The following is a 22,490-nucleotide window of genomic DNA, read 5'->3' on the forward strand; positions in this document are numbered from 1 at the left end:
GAGGGCTTTTTCTGCTGTCGCCCCCAGGCTCTGGAATGACCTGCCGGACGAGATCCGTCAATTAACATCTTTGGACAGCTTCAAAAAGCTTGTCAAGACGGATCTCTTCAGGCAGGCCTTCCCAGACTGAAATAACCTGGCCTCACGATCTCAGGATCTCCCCCCTCCTCAGTAATGTCTCCAAAGCCCCCTTTTCTTTTCTTTAGAACTGAAGTTGCAGTCGTTTGTTGGTTGGTATTATTTTGTTTACTTTATTGTTATTTTAACTAGTTATTGTGGTTTTAAATTAGATATGTTGTTTAATAACTTTTTAAGGGGGGAAGGAAATATATTGTTTTTATGCTGTATGTTATTTTAATGTTGTAAACCGCCGGGATTGGTTCACCACAGGGCGGTATATAAATAAAAATTTATTATTTATTATTATTATAAGAACACAAGATAATTCCTTTTCTGCTCAAGGTGTTTGAAGGGTGAACAGTATAGATGATAGATAGATAGATAGATAGATAGATAGATAGATAGATAGATAGATAGATAGGGGTAGAGATGGATAGAAAGAAAAAAAGAGAAGAACTTCTGGAGATCTGTGACAAAACTCGATTGCACGGGTTGTGCAATTTAAGACAGACTTCCCCAAATTGACATTTCCTAAATTTGTTAGACTAACAATCCAACCAGTTTTGGTTAGCAATCAGACTGTGGGCTTTGCCAGTGGTGTAGTCATAGTTGGAGGCAAATGAAGAGAATGAGGACATTACCCTCCAACAGGAAGCCTGCCCTCTGTGAATTTTTTCTTGCAGTCCAGATTTCTAGCATTGAAGAAATGTCTTACCCTGACACATCCATGAGGATTCTAGTTGTGCTGAGCATCTTCTAAGGCTGGCCACCATTGCTTTACACTGCTCTGACCAGACCCATACAAAGTCTCACAACAGCATTGCCATTGTGGGACTTCATGAGAGAACCGAGTATCTAGAAATACCATTTAGGCATTGAAGGAAAAGGAGCAGGCAAAAGTACGAAGGGAATATTAACACAGTAAATATCCAATTTTCAATGTCGCTCTCTCTTTTGTGTTAAAAGTTTGGGGATTGGAGAGACAGAATTCTTATCAAGGGGTCAGTGCCTTCATTGTGCCATCCACCTCCTAGCTACATCCCAATTTGAATGCATCTGGAAAGTGTGGGATGAGTCCTTCCTGAATTTTCGTTCGCGAAGCAAAGCCAGAGAGGAAAGTACCAGTTTGGGGAAAGGAACATATACTCTCAAAAGAGCAGTTCTGAAGGAGCCAGAAGATTAAATGTTCCAGAATATGCCATTTGCAAGCAACCTTCTTAACCCAAGTATAATATATTGTTTTCCCTGTCAGTCCTATGTTCTCTATGTCAGCCATGAACCTAATGACAATTTAGTATATTAAAACATCCCACCACCAAATGCCAATGTAACTAGATTAGATTTTCAAGCTGCTTACTGCTTAATGAGATTTTTCAAACTTGTCCTAGTACAGTGTGCCCTTTCTTTATGTGGGGGATCCGTTCCGGACACACACACCCACGTAAAGAAAAAAAGGCATATGCTGGAGCCCCATTAGAAGTAATGGGGCTCATGCCTGTGGCGCACCATGGCACACCAAGGCTTCTTCCAGTGCAGGCTTCTAGCATATGCTGGAAGCCACGTATGCGGGCGCACTGTAATGTTCTATTCTCCAATATTATGAAAATGATGATTTTATGTTTACTACATAAGTAGTGCATTTATTTTAACCCCCCTCCCCCCCAAAAAAAGAACTAGTTAATCCATTGAAGGAAGGGAGATACACAGGAACAAGATGTAATGTCAGTCATCCTCCCTCAATTCTCATTAATTTTTCCAGCCCAAAAATAACTGGTCAACTTCTCTATGATGGAGGGCCTGAAGAGCATGCTAAGGCCCCAAGATTTTTAACACTATGACTTACAAAGGCATTACTTGGTACATTAGATATGATATACTCTAATGTATATCATACTTGGTACATTAGATATGATAATGTATTTCGTAGTACATTAGATATGATATACTCTCTAAGTCTTTCATCATTCATCAGTCTTTGAAACTGCAATTCTTGAAGGCATTAAAACAGAGAGAATGGAGTAATGCAAGGACACTGCAAAGGACTATGTGCAGGCTATTCCCATTGTGGCTAAACGGAAAAAGAGCCCTCGGAGATTTGAAAGCAGGATCATCTCTCACTGATCTATCCACCCACTAGCAACAGTAAAGTACCTTGATAGTTTTTAATGCATTGCATTTTACAGATGTGCACAGGAAGAATTATTCATATGAGAGTATGAATTTTGCTGACAAACTTTCTCAATTTGCCAGAACACTGTGTAAAACTAGAAGTCATAGCAACTGGCTTTCGCTTAATACATACTTTGTAAGTGAACAACCTTTTCTATGCCTTCCTTTGTCAATGGCCAGTAGCCCATCTTCAAGTACACTTAAGGTGTGTCTACGTGGGCCAAATAGTTTTCACAGTGAGATGTCCAAACAATATACAGGACAACTGGGGCCAAATCTAGGCTTTTTTATCAGGACCTCGGGGCTTTAATTCAGAGAAGAAAAAGTGGGTATTCATCCCAGTTTTGAGCAGGAACTCAAGATATTTGCCCATGAATGTGGATTGCAGTCCATAGTGATGTTAGTGTGAGGTTGAGGGGGGGGGGGGAATTCAGAAAAATGTACATTTTGCATTTATGGGGGAAAGAAGGGAGACTTAGAGTGGTCACAGCCTTGTGACCCCACATATTGTGATTTATCAGACTGGGTTGAGTTTAAAAGGGGAACTGTCTGTGCCTAGTTTTTCCCAAGTCACCTCAGTGTCTATAGTAAGCCTATGGTTGATGTGGATCAAGGTAACCAGATAGTAAGCTGGATTTTCCTGTTAGTGCAGACACACCCTCTGTGTACGGTGTGCATTCAAGAAAGGCCAAAATATATATCTCATTTATCTGAAAAACAGTAATGCTTCTGTGGATCTAAGCAGTCCATTAGAACTAATGAAGAAGAAGCTGGGAACAAAGAAATGGCTTGTTTGTTTACTATTTGGACCTGAATTGATTACTGTGTTTGTAGCTTGTAAGAAGAGTCAAATATCTGTAGACTGTCCAAAGCACTATTTGGTTCTCTGGCAAGCCAAATGCATTTTTCTGCTTGAACTGTAAGGAACCCTTCCAAAAACCTGTCATCCTTTGCTCCCAATCCTAATACCTGTCTCCAGTACCTTTCTGATTTGATTCCAAGTTTCTTTTCCCCCCTCACCTCTTTAATTTTCTAGTACCCAGCATCTAAGGCTTACATGATTAAACTTCTCTGTCCAGACAAATCTGCTCTTCCCACAGACCATCTGAATTTGGTTTTGAAGGCATAAACTTTCAAAAATGCAAGCACAGCTTATTAACTTAACAGTCATGTATACAACATCTGTTGTGCAAATTAAACAAACCCTTGTTTACCATATAATATTCTCCCCTACGTCTACTCCAAATTAAGGGATAGTGGATGCATGAACATTTACACATGCAGGTGAAATTATTTACCAGCAAGGCAAAGTATGATTTTCATTTAATTTTTTCTTTTTTGTGATGAAAGCCTGAAGATATGAGCTTTATTTGGAAACATCCTCTCTAGGGGGACAATTCCCAAAGGGATTAATTACCATTCTGAAGAGTTTATTTCTGCTTATTTTAAAAAATAACAAATATTACTGGCAGTGATTGGTTCCCAAAGAAAAATCGCCTCTGAGCCTATCCATTGCAGTCTGCAAATGAGTCATTGTTTAAAAAGACAAAATACAGTGATAGATGATCTAAAACAACCTTCAAACAGTTTCCATATCATATCAGCTTCTCCCCCTCCTCTCTTAAGAAATCAGCATCAATTACTTTAGGTTCAGCATGTTATCTTAAGTAAACAAGCTATCCAAGCCGAAAATTCCCAACATAGGTATCCTACACCCCTGGGACTTACTGAAAATGATTTTGCCATCACCACGCTATTGGTTTTAAGGGCAAACATGGGAAAGTCGGGAGGAATGTTGTTTATTGGCATACTTTGCCTATATGTCCAATATTCTATTTTTGGGCAAGGTAACAGAACGTGTGGTTGATTTCCAGAGATTTTTGGATGAAATTGAGTATCTTGATCCATTTTAATCTGGTTTCAGTCCTGATTATGGGACAGAGACAGTCTTGGTTGCTTTGGTGGGTGACCCATACTGGAATTTAAATGGTGTGTGTGTATGTATGTCTCTGTTAGTTCTGCTGAACCTCACTGCTGCTTTCAGTATCATGATATCCTTCTGGGCCACCTTGAGCCCAGTGGGATCTACCAGATATTCCAATATGAAAGAACAGTAAGGTGAGGTTGGGCTTCCTTTCCCTATTCGTCTCATTCAGAAAGCAACAAAATAATAAAAGAAATCTGTGCAAAAACATGTTTATCATTGGTGGGATTATCATGGAGTTTTTCTCCATGAAATTAGTCTTTCTCTCTAGGAATCCTCAATATCAACTTTACCCTGATGGTAAAGCATGTTTTCACATTTAGAAACAGGACATTACTATAATAAATAATACATTATTTATGTAACTGGTAGGGGTTCAGGTTACAGACATCTACTTTCTTTCTATTTTGGTGAGGGTACTTTTTGATTATCAACGAGGAAATCACATCAACTTCTCTACATTATAATTTGACAGAACTGGGGAGGGAGATTTTTATCACAGTGCATGATACAGTGTGCCCGCGCCATACGCGGGCGCGCCATACACGGACTTGAGCGTATGCGCTCAAGCCGCGGCACGCACACGGGGCGGAAGGGGCGGTGCGTCCCATTCAATTGAATTGGCGCGTGCGCCTGTTGCACCCTGCCCGCGCCCGCGCCGCCGCACCACCACACACGAGCCCCATTGTTTCCAATGGGGCTCGAGCATAGGCGGAATTCGCCTTACGCGGAGGGATCCGGAACGGATCCCCCGCGTAAGGCGAGGACGGACTGTATTAGCTGGCGCAACAAAAAATAACCACGGGCAAAAGCAAAACATTTGCAATATTTTTCACCCCACCTGATCTATGTGTCTGCATCTATATGTACAGGGCAGTAACATTACTGGGGAGGACGCAGGGGCTACGGACTGCTTTGGGTGACACCAAAGAAGGGGGTGACATCCGGCCAAGTGCCCCACCCATTTCCATGCTTGCACCACAGCACACAGCAGGAAGGGCACCCCTTCCTCCTTGCTTGGTGCAGCTTTATTCATGTGTAAAGCCATGCTCAGCAAAGAGGAAGAGGCCCAGGGCACCCCTTCCTCCTTGGTCAGCACAGCTTTACTTGTATGTGAAGCCATGCCAGGTAGGGAAGAAAGTTGCCCTGGGCCTCTCCTGCCTTCTTTGCTTGGTGCAGCTTTAAAGGGGCACCAGGCAGGGAGGTGAGGGTGAGTTCTTTTGGCCCCAAAGCCCCACCTCCCACTCCAGGTGGCACACCAGTGCACAATGTCCTGGGTACTGTGTCTGAAACTTGGAGTTTCTGAGCATTACAAATGTCCTTGACATCTTAGGTAACCATACCCAAGCTATTTCCTAGGCTTTGTTTTGCATGCAGTGATAGTTAATGACCCCCATATAGTTGGAGTGGTCCGTGTGCTTTGGTTTTAAGCTGGCCTTTAACATCACTATCCACTTGCTCAACCTATTTTGTGGATTGAGTTCTGGGCTTTGGACAGTACCTTTAAGGTTCAGAGTAAGAGTGAATTCAACACAGTATTGACATGGAAGCCCCCATTTTTCGCATGCATTTCCCTCAGATCACATGGAAAACTCTTTGGCTTTCCATAACACATTTCCCCAGGCTCTGTGTCTCTGTGTAGCTAACTTCCAAGATCTCCTTCCTTGTTGTATGATAAGCACACCTGATGAAATTCCCTCTTCAATACAACCATCAAAAGTAAGGAGCTCTCTCCAGTTTTTACTTTGGAAACTTTCCCTGTTCCACACAGCCTTCCTTCTCCAGGATTATGTGAGAATTCAGTCCTAAGTCACACCACATTCATCCACATAGGCCCAGGGCTTTGAGTGCTTAATACTTAAAAATCTGGTTTTGAATTTACCAATATTCAGCCATGTCAGTGCTGAATTGGGTTAGCCATTCAGCTTTTGTTTTTGTTTTCTGAAAAGCATTTTATCCTCAAGAACAGTAAAGCAGGCAGATACAACATGGAAATTTCCCTTCTGGGAGTACTTTCATGTGTTGAAATTGACCAAGGAAATAAAGGAGAATTTAACTTCTTCTTTTAGAAAAGAATTTATCAGAATTCACAAATGTCTTTCTATTATCTGTATGAGACAACTTGAGTTTGGAATAAAAATTCAAATACAAGAGAAAGCAAAACAGAGATTTTTATATCCCTCATATTAAGTATATTATTAAATATTCTATTACCCAAAGGGTAATGATTAAAAAAAAAACCACCAAAACCAGGACTCAGCAAATGCAAATGAGAAACCACTCAGGGTCAGAGGTTTTCCTAGCAGACAATGATCACCAATTAGCAGACACTACTGCTCTTTTGCATATCCACTTACCCTGAGGCCTGGCCACCACCAACAGAACAATACACAGTTTAACATGGGAATCACTTCTCCTTATCCAGGATCACATAGTATATATATACTCACTCTTTTCCAGGTCAGCATTCTCTGAAGATGCCAACCACAGATGCTGGTGAAACGTCATGCATACACTCTTCTAGAACATGGTCAAAAAACACACAAAAAACTATGGATGCTGGCCATGAAAGCCTTCAATTTTACACACACACACACACACACACACACACACACACACACACAACCTGTTGGGAAGCATTCAGACTTCAAGTTACCATCTCCTAGAGCCTCTTGCTTAGTGGTTCTTCAAAAATAATTGGAATTTAAGTACTCGGTGAATTGATTCTCAGGAGTTTACTTAGTAAGATTTGTGTGCACAGCCACCTACTGTAGCTTTCATTAAAAATGTTAATGACAGAAGTCATATGTTAGTGGGAGTTCTACCCTTCTTGCCGAGTTGTGACAAATCCCATTACTCAAGCAACATATGCCCTTGGTCCCTTAATCACAATCTCCTGTTTTCATTATCTGGCTGTTAAATCTTCAAAGCATCACATCTTGCAACAGTTGTGAGGGGAAACAGCATTTCCCTTGAGTGGAGAAAAAGAAGTTAGATTATTTCAAAATCACTTAGTTGACAAATAGAGCCGATAAATACAAGGATTCACACAATGGTATCCAGAAGTTCTCAGGGACATGTGAAACAGCCAGTTTGCATACACAGATGGTCAAGCAAGTGGTCAAGCAACCATTGGCAATGTCAGTTTTGTGATGGAAGGCTGCTGCTTGGGCAAAATGTATAAGAAATTTGAGAGGATGGGGAAAAGGGATGGGCTTGTCATATATTTCTAGACTGAGATCAGAATTCATGTAAACTGAAAGCAAAGTTGTCTTTGTTCATTCCTGTCTAAGTAAAATATGCAGGGGGGGAAACCCTGAGGAAACAACAGTTTCAGTATTATGGGCCAGTTGTCACATATCCCTTCCCTGCAGGCAAGTGTTGAACTACGACTCTCAAGAACAGGGTTTAATTCCCATCTCATTCATGAAACCCACTGAGTGTCCTTGGGCAAGTCACTCTCTCAGCCTCAGAGAAAGGCAATGGTAAACCTACTCTGAACAAATCTTGCAAAGAAAACCCTTCGCCTTAGAGTCACCATATGTTGGAAATGACTTGAAGGTACAAAACAACAATACTAAGCAATAATAACAACTTGCCATAGATTTCACTTAGGTCTGCCTCCTATGTCTCCTCAGGTCTGCGTCCTCTGTTGGACTCTCTCACTGTTTTTGTCAATCTGCTTAGGAGCTTCATCCCACCCAACTTTTGTTGTTCTGGACCCATGTTCATTTAGCTGTAATCAATAAAGTTGTGATCATTTATTGTCAACCTTAAATATGTGGCTGTCAGTTTCTGGGATGAAATGGAAGCTTCTTTTGCCACTGAGGGGTGAAACAGATGGGCAGGAAAAAGCTGCCTTTTCTGAAGCAACACTGAAGTCTCACCAACTGCTCCTCCAGCCTTCAAGCCATCTTGAACACACATAGACCAACCGCACTGGGCCAGAGTGAACACAGCTTTGAGCCACTGTGCTCCATTTTTTTCCTGCTCCATCTGGTGCATGCACACAAGCACAGACAAAGAAGCACCATTCAGAATAATGATGCTGTCCGCATTGCTGTGAACCTACTCAGTGTCACAGTGACACCCTTCACATCAGCAGCACAGGGGCACTGACACCATGGATTCACGTCACCCCTGTGGCCTGCACTGGGATTCATCCTGCAATCCACAGGCAGAGCAGTCAACAGAATGATGCTCCCACCAACCACAGCAACATCTGCATGTTGCCCAATGCCCATTCCTAACCTCACCCCAACCACTGTCTATCCCTCCCCCTCCCATATGCTTTAACTAATGGTGTCCTTTCTGTCCCCAAACAACAGGCATGTGGCGATGGCAGCACTATGGTCACAGAGGTCACAAGGACTCAGCCAGCTCCTCCTCATCCACCTTTGAGCCAGAGGCCACCTCTGCCAAGGAGGACCAGAAAGAGACGCGGGCACACCTGACACCCAGGGACAGCCAGAGGAGCCTGCTATAGTGGGCGGTAGGTCCACAAGAGGAGGACTGATGGGTGCATGGCACAGCCGATGCGGGATTCCTATGGATCCCCTCCCCCCACCACTTCCCATAGCAGATGGATAAGTGGATTTCCTCTCTCCTCCTTTCACAGCAGCTGATACTGATGGAGATCCTGGCCCAAGCCACTGTCTGAGGGAGAGGATGGGGGTCTTACTGCCAGCCTCTTGGCCTGTGTGCTCAAAGCTTGGGAACAGGACTGGCAAAAAGGTAACAGTGGCACACAAATGGGAGGAAAAGACCGGGGGGAGGCACCCAGGAACCCTGACTGTGTATGGGGTGATTGGGTCCACATCTGTCTCCTAACCATCCTTTTCCCTTGTTTGTCCTTTGCAGATCACCGGATGGAGGAGCGGATAGCTGCTATAAAGGCTCCAGAAGCTCCAGGAAATCATGGCAACCATTCCTGAGCACCTGGATCCCCTCCAACGTTGACCCTCACCTACCCTTACCCCTCCCCATGCACTTCTCCTTTCCCCTTGTAAATAGTTGGTATAGTTTGTATACTTCATACTTTGTGAATAAAACCTTTTTATTTTATTTTTTTAAATGGACATTTTATTATCATGTGTGCAGGATCAACGGAATGGTGGGTACAGTCAATGCAGGGAACCAATGAAGTGGGCATGCTGAGAGTAGTAAGGGATGGCTTAGTGTTTGAGAAGGGAGATGATGTTTGTGAAGAAGCTGGTGGTGTTTTTTTGTGGGTTTTGCAGGCTATGTGGCCATGTTCTAGAAGAGTTTATTTCTGACGTTTTGCCAGCATCTGTGGCTGGCATCTTGAGAGAAAGTGGTGGTGGGTCCAGCTGATGACTGCCATATCACTGGGGTGGGTGCTTGGTTGCCTTCCCAATCTAGGTGGCCTTTCCCTTTGGGCACTACAACCTCTCACTTGGGGATAGCGATAGGGCTCTGCCAGTCCTCTGCCAGTCCTCTCAGGAGGCTGATAGATTTGTCTATGGGGGTTGCTTGGGGATCTCCACTTCCTTAGCAACTCCCTCCTCCAGGCCTGGGGGGGTGGACTTCCTTCTTGTGCCCTGCTCCACAGCCCCCCCTGCTGGGTTGCAGGGGTTGCCCTCCTTTTTCTGCCCTGCTCCACAGTGCCCCCTCTGCCATTGATGGCTATTTGTCTTGGATTTGAGTCTCACGGATATTTGACTTGGATTCACTTCATGATGTGTGGTTAAGTGTTTTATAGCATTTACTTGGATATTATTCATTTATATTTCTCATTATTTTTTCAGACTAATTTGATTATTGCCAAACTTAGTGTAAGTGCCCTTCTAAAATATGAACACATTTTTTTAAAAAATCTAATTTATCAACAACCAAATAGCCTGGTAAGCAATGTTAGAAACAAAGGCCATCTTTTGTAATATAGACATGTACCAGCCTGAAAAAATAAATGTGGTTCCAGCCAACAAAATGGCCTTCCACTGATTTAACAATTGACTCTCTTGCTGATTTACTGGCTGATTAAACTGATTAACAAGCTTGCAACCCTATATACTACTACTGACACAACTATGTGGAGTCAGCTTCAACATCTTGGGCTTTTAAAATTTTAATATGATAGATAGCCTGAAAGTGCAATTTTGTCTCTAATATGTGAAGAAGGTGATGTAAGAATGAATCCATGGTGACCATTTAGAATGAAATTCAAGGGAAAAAAACAGTGCTTTATTTGCATCATAAAAACTTGTGAAGCATTCAGATTGAATAACGTAAGCAGAATGCAGCAATACAAATCTTCTTAATTTACATCCAGGGTTTCATTATGCATATTACATGGCACTCTGCAGAACTTTAATTTACAGATTTTTTTTGGAATTTCACCAATCCCAATAGAAGTACTAAACATGCCTGTTGGAACATTTAACCAAAGTAAGTCTCTGAAGATTTACTTAATGAGTCTAGAATTATCAGTTATTTGCATTCCTAGTAGATTTAAAGCAATAAGGCCTATTAACAAGATAATGGTCACATGTTGCTTGAAAGCTAGTCTTCAGCAAACTATTTATGAAAATGAATAACTCAAAGTACAAATTTCAAAGTGTAACACTAAATGGAGGTAACATTTGTTCTTCTCATTCAGATAGGTAATGGGCACTTAGTTAACTATAAGCCTCTGAATAGGCATTAGCAAATAACTCTAGTAAACGGAAATATGAAATCTTTCATCTGTGATGACCTTCATTGTGATCTGCCTTCATTTTGGACATTGAATGGGGTTATTTTATTACAATGACTGCAATTGTTATTCAAAAGGATGAACATTACAATCCTATACATGTCTGTTCAAAAATGAGACCACTGAATTCAGTGAGATTTAAAGTACAATGTTATATATGTCTGTTTACAATTCAGCCTGACTACAGGGATAGAGAAGCTGAAACCTGCAGGCTGTAAGCACTCCCCAGGGCTCTTAGGCACCCCAAGACATATGAAAGACTCCTTTCCAAAGAAATCTTTGAGAGAGGGCTGAAATTTGTCTGGAAAATGTAGGTACATTTGAAACACTTCTCAAATTTACAGCGCTTCATAAATAAAGGTTAATAATAATAATAATAATAATTCTCTACCCAACTACAAAATATCTGGAGAAAATGGCAAAAAAGGGGGAAACCAGAAGATCCACTTTTGTTTTCATCCGGTTTCCAGAGTGTTGACCAACTGGATATTTAAAACAGATTACCCTCACACTTTTTGCAGTTCTCACACCTCTACCCTAATAGAGTCATGGAAATTACTGCTAGACAGGGATAGTTAAAAAATGAGTTTTTCCATCTTCAGTGAAAAAGTGTCATCATATCAAGACACCTTACCAAAAACGTACTCAGCCACTATGAGATTTTTCACCCCTGAGGATGAGTTGAGAGTCTAATGCTTCTTTGTTTTTGTTTAATTTTCTTTTTTTGTGCAAAAACCTTGTTGATTTTCGTTGTGTGCCTTTAGGTCGTTTCCAACTTACGGTGACCCTAAGGGGAACCTTGTGGGTTTTTCTTGTCAAGTTTCTTCAGAAGAGGTTTGCCATTGCCATCCTCTGAGTCTGAGAGAGTGTGACTTGCCCAGAGTCACGCAGTCAGTTTCAGTGGCCCAGCCAGGATTTGAACCTTGGTCTCCAGAGTCATAGTCCAACACTCAACACCACATTGGGTCTTTCATAAACCTTGTACAGGTAGAGTATCTCTTATCTGGAAATCTGAAATGAGAATTGCTTCAAAATCTGATTATTATTATTATTATTATTATTATTATTATTATTTAGTGCTGACATGCTTAGAGGGGTGACACCCAGTTTTGCTCCCTTCCTGCTGCAGGGGGTGAGAAGGGTTGAGCTTGACCATAGTGAAGAAAAGGGTGATCGCAGTTCTCCAGGCATTTCTGCAGTGATGGCTGGTGGGTATACTATTTGAAACTGGAACCATTAAATACTATCTGAATCAATTTACTTACAGGTTCAGAACTTCTCAAGAGTAAACAACCTTGTCCATAATTCTAGGTTACAGCACTGATTCCAGCATACTAGTTTTCCAGCATATCTCACATTGCATCAGATACATATTTACAGTGCTAATCAAAGCAGAAAGAAATAGTTACATTTGGTTTTTAGTCTTTAAGTTGGGGGGGGGGGGGAGAAAGAAATATTGTTTTTTTTTTAATCTACAGCTATCTTCCCTAGACCTATGGGATAGATGTAGAAAATTATTATTAGTGTGTGAGATGTGGATGGAAAAACAGCATTTCTTCTCAAATGTCTCCATAGTTTGTCCTGGTTGTACAAACAAATCTACCAACCCATACATATATTCAAGCAGCTATTTAGTCTTAAACCACAATTACAGAATTGTGTAATTGATTTTCATTATGAGGCCTTTCATTTATTGGCCATGTTAAGAGAGCAGCTACCGAGTAAACCTTTGGAATTAAAATTAATTAAACTTTTATTATGTGATGTAAGGCATTATCCAAGGACCTTGCCCCTGTTAAGGAATACATAGAACTTTGAGTACAACTGCATTTTATTTTCCACATACACAGATCTCTACTACATACTGAACCATACAGTTAATATATGTAATGTTAAAGGTTTTTTTTTAAAAAAAATCAGCATGATCAAAAGGAATTCAAATAATTATTGAATTCTATTGACTTAATTATTCTATTATTGAGGTTCAGGTTTTGGCATCTTGCTGTAAAGGAATCAAATATTATAAGGTAACCTATTGCCTCAAGGCTCTAAAACTCTAGTGGAAAACATAGAACAACTAAGGAGGATGTTATGATGAGCACACAATTAGTTCAAAAACCTGGCTTTCAGCACATACACACAAACACTTTCATACTCAAATCTATTCCCTCTTTCCTTCAAGCCTTTTTGAATCTAGAAACTTAATAAAGGAACAGCATGTCCAAGAATTTAATGCTAAGTAAGCGTGAAGCTGAGGAGATGCTGCAATGTATTATTATTTACTTACTTATTTTTCATTTGTATGCAGCCTTTCTACCAGGAGGGACCCAATGCAGTTCACAAATAAAAAACATTTTAAAATTTCAATGAAATTCAAAACAATTAAAATAATCTACAGAGAGTATAAAGGAGATTAGTGCACCTAGTGCAGGATTTAAATACAGAGAGACAGATTCTATTGCAGAGCTCCATCCCTGGGCAGTACTTGTCCTGTACCCAACCTGGGTTTCTCCCGGACCTTTTAAAGAATGAGAAAATTCTGTTCTTTAAAAGGTCCGGGAGAAGCCTGGGTCAGGTATGGGATAAGGTCTGCTCAGGGATGGAGCTATGTGAAAGAATCTGTTCCTATGTGTTTACATCCCATGCCTAGTGCTGGAATAAAAGTTGGTGCGCTAATCTCCTATATCACATAAAAATATACAAAAGTTAGAAGCTGAACTAAAACCCACCTGCTCCATAAAAATCACCCTGATATGAATTATATATCAAATGCCTACATAAATAAAAATATCTTGGCTTGCCAGCAAAAGGCCAGTAGGGAGGGGGCCAGCCTAGCCTCTCATGGAAGGGAGTTCCAGAGGGTGGGAGCAGCCACCAAAAAGGGTCTCTCTTATGTCCTCACCAAGTAACCTGTGATCTTGGTAGGACTGAGAGAAAGCATTCTCCTGAAGATCTTAGGGTCTAGCTGGTTCATATGGGGAGATATGGTCTTTCAAATAATCTGGACATAAGCCATATAGGGCTTTAGAAGTCATGACCAGTACTTTGATTTGTGCCCAGAAATGAACCAGTAGCCAGTGAAGTTGTTTCAACAAGGGAGATATATGCTCCCTAAAACTGGCCCCAGTCAGCATTTTAGCGGCAGTATTTTGCACCCACTGGAGTTTCCAAACAGCTTCCCAAGGCAGCCCCATGTAGAGTGTGTTACAGTAGTCCAAACAGGATGTAATCAAGGAATGTGTCACTGTAGCCAGATCTGATGTCTCAAGAAACAGGCGCAGCTGGCACACTAATTCTAACTGTGTGAATGTTGCAAGGAAGAGTAGACAGTTCCTGAATGCACAAAATGTAATGGAAAGTCAAGTTTCCATTAAAAAAGCCTGAAGGTAAATTCCGATTACTTACTAGTAGCCTGTCACTACTGCCCTGTTTACAGAATGTAGTAGATATTTATGGGTTTGTTTGTTTGCTTTTAAAAAAAATCTGATGTCTTCCCATGATGAGAAGTTGTACAATTCAATTTGAATACGTTCAGGAGAGAATGTTTGGAGGCTACTAGAGTTCAGATCACACTGATAGATACTGCTGCAAGTGGTGAAATAGCAATCGTACTGAAATAGCAATCATATGGTGAAATACTCATGATGGAAACTTTACATGACAATTATGTTCAGAAAAATAGCCCTGTGTGTCTTTCCTTAAAAGCATTTGGTGACACTGTGATGGATGAAGAGGGAATGAGACTCAGAACCAGGTATCATCACTAAGAATTAGGAAAACTGGAAAACACGATAAATATTAGGGATGGGGAAAGGGATCTCTTGGTCATTGCTAGGCTAAAATACTTTGCTAGTATTTCAAAATACTTTCGAATGAATACTTCCTTTCCCTTTGCTTAGTCTGCCACTTAAAATCATTGCAACACCGTTCAGACATAAGTAGGGATGTAAATCTCCAACTATGATGCTTTTGGACATGAGAAGGAATAATTTCCATGGCACTATGGAAGAAATATTTCCATGCATTTGTCACAGAAACTTTGCACACGCATATGCACACAATTTTCCAAGACTCACTTGTTTTCATTTGTGCCAAAATTTTGGAGTGTTTTGTGTGACAATGACAATATTTTCCCCACATGTTTCTGTGGAAATATTGTGTGTGTGTGTGTGTGTGTGTGTGTGTGTGTGCACTCTATTTAGTTTATACTTTGTGACTATTTAGTGGCAAAAAAGTGAACAAACCTCTTTCTTCCATATTATTCTTTCCAGCCAGGCTTTCTGTGTGTTGGGAATCTTTTTTTTTTTTTCCTGTCAAGAAATGAATACTGGCACATACTCTTTCCATTCCTAGGCATCAGTTACTGGTCCCACCTATCATCTTGTCTTCCATTTCCTCTGCTCTGCCTATGGTGCTTCCTTAAGCAGATCACTCCAACCAATCTTCTCTCTTCTTTGTAATCACTTGCTATCAAGCCCTCACATGCCCTCATTCCAGAAGGTGAGGACTCTTTCTTCCTTTGGTAAAAGTAGATCAGCCAGTAAAGAGCTGGGTTTATGGAAGGAAACAAGGTCACCTCTTCTAGGTGTGCTATGTGCCTGCCAAGATCCTGCTCACAATAATCTGAGCAGAATGTGTAAACAGTCAAGCTCTCCTATTTCTATTTTTAATCCTCTTCCTATTGGTGATGTCAGTTGGGGATGCCAATATTGACACCCCAAAATTTAATTGTTCCTCATATATAAGTAAAATTGAGTGGTACGAAGCATATGCTGTGATGTCATTGTGCTTCATGTTTCTCACCCCAGGCTTGGTTAGCTACTACTTTCTGTGGTGAAGGAATGCTATATTTGATGACATCATACTGAAACATTTTATTATACTTTATTTTATTGGGGACCAGCTGAATGAGACATGGGACTGCTCATGGCATTTAGCTGCAATCTGAGGAGACCTCATATGTGTGGAGTTGCAAGAACTGATGTGAGAAACTGCATTTAAAATGACAGCAAGTGCATACAAGGTTAGAAACTATTCTTATTCCCAAACACTTATTTCCTTTCTCTAGTCTACACTAGCATTACTGAAGCAGTGAAATTTCCACTACTTTGTCAGCTCAGAAGGCAGTTTGTTAAATGCATGGTTTCATTCCACAGGACATCCTTCAGATCCTTACTGAATCTACAATGCTAGCTCAGCACTTTAAATTACTCTGCAAAGCAATTACTGAGTTTTTCTCCCCCTTGCTGAGCATAGTTTTGGAAGGTAAGACATTTCACTGTAATCAGTAGTTTCAGTGACATACCCCTTTGTAAAATGTTTTCCATTCTTTTGCAGCTTGCACATTTTAGGCTTATCTTATTCTGTCATGGTGGGTAATAGGCAATGAGTTTTATTCACTATTAAAAACAATAACAATACTTTCTTTTCATCTGACATTTTAAAACCAGCAGAAAAAAACCCTTGTTCTTTTAACATATGATTCTTGGAAACAGCAGGCCCATTAAATACACCCATGTTGCTGATAGCTCCTATATTATTTATATTTTTACAGACAGATTCAAGCATAAGTGCAAGTAAGTTCAGAATGAACAGCTCAGTTACCAAATTTGCCTTCTGTAAAAACAAGGTTTTATTTAAATACATAATAAATCTCCCCCCACCCCACTGCTTCAATGAACTATTTTTTATTGTTGTTGCTTCTATGATGAAGTCATATGATACAAAACCTGCAGAGATTTTATATCTCTGTCATATGCCCAATAAGGCACCTTAAAGAAGTCAGTCTTTCAGTACAGTGAGAGTGACAGTAATGACATAAGAAGGAGCACAAGACTGATATATGCAAGGCAATGAAGTAAATTACTGTTATGCAACCAACTGAAAGTTTTTATTTGCATGTGGTATGTTTATGACATACACCATATCTGGATTTTCCTTCAAATGTTTCTGCAAATAACAGTATCTCATCACTGGAGTCTTGCAACAATGTTGTACCTGAAGGAGCCCAAAAGAGTGCTACAGTTCAGAACCTTGGTAATGAAAGACCCAGACAAACTATTTTGATAACGAGAAGCCTGTCAATGATTCTCTGAACACTATACATCCCGCATGAGATCAAGATACCAAGGCTTTTTAAATGATGGGTTTCCCTCACATTTGTGCAAAATGTCTCTGTATAAATCTAATGTCTTTCCCCCCAGCGTAAAATAATGTCTTTCTTTTCACACAGAGAAGCACAAAGAGGATCAGCTAGTTGATTAGAAAGACCCAGCAATTGCTACTGCTATTACTTGTACAGCAACATAGCAACAATTACCACATCTTCCCATTTTGTGCTCATTACAAAAATGCACAAAAAGTTCTTGAAAATCTGCAAAATCTGCCTGACACATGCAAAACAGCTCAACGTCTTGTATTGAAGAGCCTTGTTTGTTGGTTTGTTTTTGGTCTTGTCTCTTCTTCTGAGTGAGGATGAACCAAGTAAGGATTTATACTTAGAAGTTTCTTCTCCAGACAGGAAGATACCAAATATTTTTTATCTTTATGCTTTCAGTATTGCTTAGATTCTGGAAGGTCACAGATCCTAGAGGTCAGGAAGCCATGAAAGATCATAGAGAATGGGGAATTGCATGCATTTAGAATGCAAACTCTTGTATAGCCAAGGGATGCTTCCCATGTCTGGGTATCTCATCTAGAATACTTTTATTTACCCTGCACCATAGTAGAAGTAATTGTACTAATTTTTCTAACAGAAGACACACTGAAACAGCTCCAGGTGAAGTAACTGAAGTAGTCAATTATTCCAGATCTATTACTGGAATAATAACTTGGTTTTATGACTTTCTCTTGATGACATTCTGTTTTGTTTTTTGCTTTAATCTGACTTGTGTACAGCATTTAACTCAAATATTTGAGATAATAAACATTATCTCCACTTGGTCCTACTTAGGGCTTGTGTACATTTGACAGAATACTCAGGGTTGCCCCTGGAGTATTCTGGTCTCCAATTCCTCATAACCCTCCAGCCTTACCTGCTGTGGATTTTCAGCAAATGATGGACAACTGCTTTCCCACATGGTACCTGCAAGCTGGCTGGTGATGCCACCATGGGCATGAGATGCTCTGAGGTCAGAATGTGTGGACCAGTTTTATTCTGACCTCAGAGTGACTAGTGCTTGCAGAGCAACTCAGCAGGGATGCTTACAGGGACTTCGTGAGAAGGCAGCTGCCTGTCATTGACATGATTTGCTCTGGGTTTTCGGGAAACCTCAAATCAGGTTCAGGTGTTGCAAATACAGGGCCAAATTTGGTGATTTGGACCTGTGTAATATAAACAGCATGAAGCAAGCCTGGCGTAAATTCAGGGTTTATAAGTAATGTGGACAAGCCCCTGGACACACTTTCTGACTTCCCATCTCTAGGTCTTCTGTTCTTGGATCAGAAGCAATGAGAGTCACCTACCTCACAGGTCCTTGGAACCACTTCCAAAGGCTGTTCTTTAACTATGCTTGAATTGTATAAATAGTCTATGTAATGAGTTGGAGCCACATATCAAACCAAGTCAATGTAAGAAAGGCTTTATCAAGTAAAGTATATTTATGTGTTAACATTTGCTCTGTTTGATAACCTAATAGGCTACAGGAATGCAACACAAGATCCTATGTGAAGATTGTATTCCAAGATTGCTTTCCAAGAAAGGATAATAATAATAATAATAATAATAATAATAATAATAATAATAATAAAGTGTCTAGTTTTTCAAGAAAATTATTCCTATTGGAAATCTTATACCCTTAGCACTAAGAAACAGAAGAGGTGGCATTGGAATACAAATTAGCTCTTAGGGTGGGAGGTAGGTCCCTGCAGCTAACCAATAGATAAAGGTCATATGGTTTGTTTTCTTAACTTCCCTTGCCAATTTTGATCCATATTGAGTTATGAATGAGTGATCTCCAAGTCATCTTATCCTCCACCACTCTGCTCAGTTCTTGCAGGTTTGTGGCTGTAACTTCTCTGACTGAATCTTTACATCTGGTGAGATGGTCTGAGGGAATGCCATTTGGGTGGTGCAATATACAGGCTATCACCACTTCAGAAACACAACCCTTCAGCAAGTCAGAAAAATGTTATTCAGTAAGCACATAGCTGTTTTCAGGACTGAGGAATTTCTCTCAGTTACACGAGTATACTTAGAGTTCAACAGTTCATTCATTACAAAAGCCTTCACCCCATTTGCCAGCATTTCAAAACACATTCTTTTTTCCTCTTTATTTCCCCTCTATAACAAGCTATGGATTCCCACAAGAACAACTTTGGTAATTGACAGCTTATATTTCCTCCCCACAAACTTGCTCATTACTCCAGGCCATACTTTGCTTCTCCTGGAGCAGATCGATATGTACAGTAAATTTTGGGGTGCCCTGGATTTTCCAGATTCACAGTGACCCTGGAGCTTGTCTGTACTATTAAAAATAACATGTAGACAACTATTTGAAGCAAATTCAGATTTAAGCAGCCACATGCCCCCCCACCTCCATCCAGAGGCTGCAATGGAGAACTTCTCTGAATTATTTCCAGTACCATGACACTTGATATTTTTTGTTTACCTGTCAAGGATATGCACATGCAGAAGAGTGCAGGTAAAGTCAATCAGATATACAGTTGGCCCTCCACATTTTCAGGTTTGACATTTACTGGTCTGATTATTTACAGATTATTTATTTCTGCTTCCTGCTGCCCTATCACATTTTTAATAGGGAGTAGATGCCTCACAACACTGTGAATGTGTTTATAAGTTACAATAAAAAATGGTGTCATCACCACTACCACCACCACCACATTTACACACATATGTTCAAGCACAGCAGTTAAGCATAGCCACAATTAACCATGGCAGGACCAGATCTGGACCATGATCCTGACAATGGCTTTCACCAAGGTTTAGAATATTACTTTGAAAAAGCAACTAGTGACAATTATAGTTTTGAAATCCAGAAGAATGGTTATCTATCTCTTTGCATCCCCATGCCTCAAAAGCCTTGAAGCCCCAAGGACACCCCTTTCTAGGCCACAGGGAAGCGGCCTTTTGCTGCTTCCCCGCGGCCTGCAAAGCGGCGGATTGGGGCCTCGGAGGCTGCCGTTCTGGCAGCTGAGGCCCCAATACAGCGGGGAAAGGGGCGGGTGCAGGCTGCCCCAAATGGGCGGTCTGTAACCCGCCAATAACAAGCAGTCACTCTTTTTAGACTGTGTTAAAGGCCTTTTTGGTGAGGGTTGGTTTAGAACCACCAGATCAGCATCTGGACTGACTGATATTGGACCAGGGCTGTTGTCCTTCTTCGTCTGTATAGGAAAATGCCAAACTTGGGGGAACATGGGTCTTTTGACTATTTTTAACAAGTTACTTCCAGTCTCTAGTTTTTTATGTTGTGAACTAACAAGAATATTTAAACAAATAATGAATGACAGGATATAATCCTGATATCTTTACAGCGTCAATCATTTACAGACAAGATGAAAATCAGTGAGAAATTCTATCTCTTAAGGGGCAGAGTGAATCCAAAGAACAAAAGAGGCACTAGTGTTAGGGATTCTTTGTCCTTAAGATTGATTCATATCTGCTAGCTTAGTTGGCAGGATGTAATTTTTTTATTCCAGACAGGAATATGTATCCCCTTCCTCAAAACTACTCTCTCTTTTTTGTACAGGTTATGTGAAGTGGTTGCTGGAAAAGTCAAGGCATAAATAATATGAACATTTCAATAAGCAGGAGAATTGTGAGTCAGTGGGATGTAATGGTGTGAGTGTTGGTTATTGCTGGGCATTGGGAGACAAGGACTTCTGCTTTCCCTTGGAAATTATCTTTGATGAAGTCATACTTGAGCAAGACTTGAGCAAGTCAAAATACACTCTCTCAATCTCAGAACAAAGCAATGGCAAATCTCCTCTGAACAAGAAACCCCATGATAAATTTGGCAGGATTACCATAAGTTGGAAATGTCTTCAAGGCATGCAGCAAGCATGAGCAATGAGGCTACATTATCTTACGCTTTAAATTATTTCAGTATTAGTCTTCTCTGATGCTTATCTGAGGAACTGAATGCATTGCTTTAGATTTACATTGAAAATCCACATATGTATGTACATATGTAAGGCTTTATATAAAACATAATTATCACTGAAGTAATAATCGTGTGTCTGGACTATGTTATTTCAGATAAGGGCTCATGTAACTGAATCTTCTTCCCCATAGAAAATACCCTGCATTTAGAAGACTAGCTTTTAGGATGGACTCTGCTTTTGAGAAGCTGTTTCTCTGCATATATACAGGCATCTGCTTTATTTATTTCATACTTAAGCACCTTCTATTATTGGACAGCCTTCTACAATCTGAAGAGCCACAACCCCCACACAGATAGACTACCTTGTTGAGAACTAGGGCAATGTGTCCTGTGTGTGAAACTGATAAAGGAAATGCATTTTCACTCTCCCTTGAACTACGGTAGACATTTGTGCCAGTTTAAATTTTCTGGTTTCTTCTTCTCCTTAGCTTTTAATAAATTCCCTTATCAAAGCTGAAAGTATTTGCACATCTTGTAGAATTCTTCGACACCAAATCTATCCCTGAGGTATTTCTGAATTAATTTTAATAGATTTTTGTGCCAGAGAAATCATTCTACATTTCAACGGAGAGCATCAAATGACAACACTGCATACAGATATTTTTTAATATTCTCTCCAGGTACATCCCTGTCATTACTGCGACTCCTTGCTCTACAAGAGTTCCTGCTGGGGAAAAGGTGTTACTATCGCTTCAGGCTAATAGTAGCTGCCAAGCCTGATTTTATGCCTTTCCATTTGCATCTATCCCAGAGAAACCTCTTTCCCTCATTCTCCTCAGTTGTATCTTTGGGGGCTGCTAATCACTAGCACTCATCTACAGCAAAATATATTTCTTAGCTTGACAGAGTCGAAACACTGAAAAGCACGGGAAGTTGCGAAATTCAAAGGCAAACATTACATTTAGCATTTTGGGGCTTTCAACTAGCAACTGAGCATGGACAAAACTCTGTGTAGGCTCAGTCTGTCCCACATGTCCTTCCTCCCAATTCAAGAATTCTTAAATGCATTTAACGTGCATGGCAAATTTTAAATGGTTTTCCATGTAACAACATTTATAAATTGTATATTTCTCCCATTTCCCTTGATATAAATATCTAGCCCTGAAAGGTGACTTCATAGCTCAAATAAACAACACTCGCCTTCTCCACTTCTCTGCCTACACTCTCATACTTTGCAAACTCCTTGTTTCTGCCATCTTCTTTCAACAACACACACTTCCCTCTATGGGTGGCCTTCTCCTATTACTTGACATCCTTCTTGACCTGTCCTTTCCTGTAGGGTGCATTCACACTCATTGTTTTGTCCCAAGGAGATGGGAATCTCTGTTCCGATGCATAACCAGATCATTGTTCCCATTATGTTTTGTTATCCCATATCCCT

Source organism: Sceloporus occidentalis, unplaced genomic scaffold (assembly GCF_023333645.1).
Source record: "Sceloporus occidentalis isolate IW3139 unplaced genomic scaffold, rSceOcc1.0.p SCAF_5, whole genome shotgun sequence".
In the NCBI taxonomy this organism is placed as follows: Eukaryota; Metazoa; Chordata; class Lepidosauria; order Squamata; family Phrynosomatidae; genus Sceloporus; species Sceloporus occidentalis.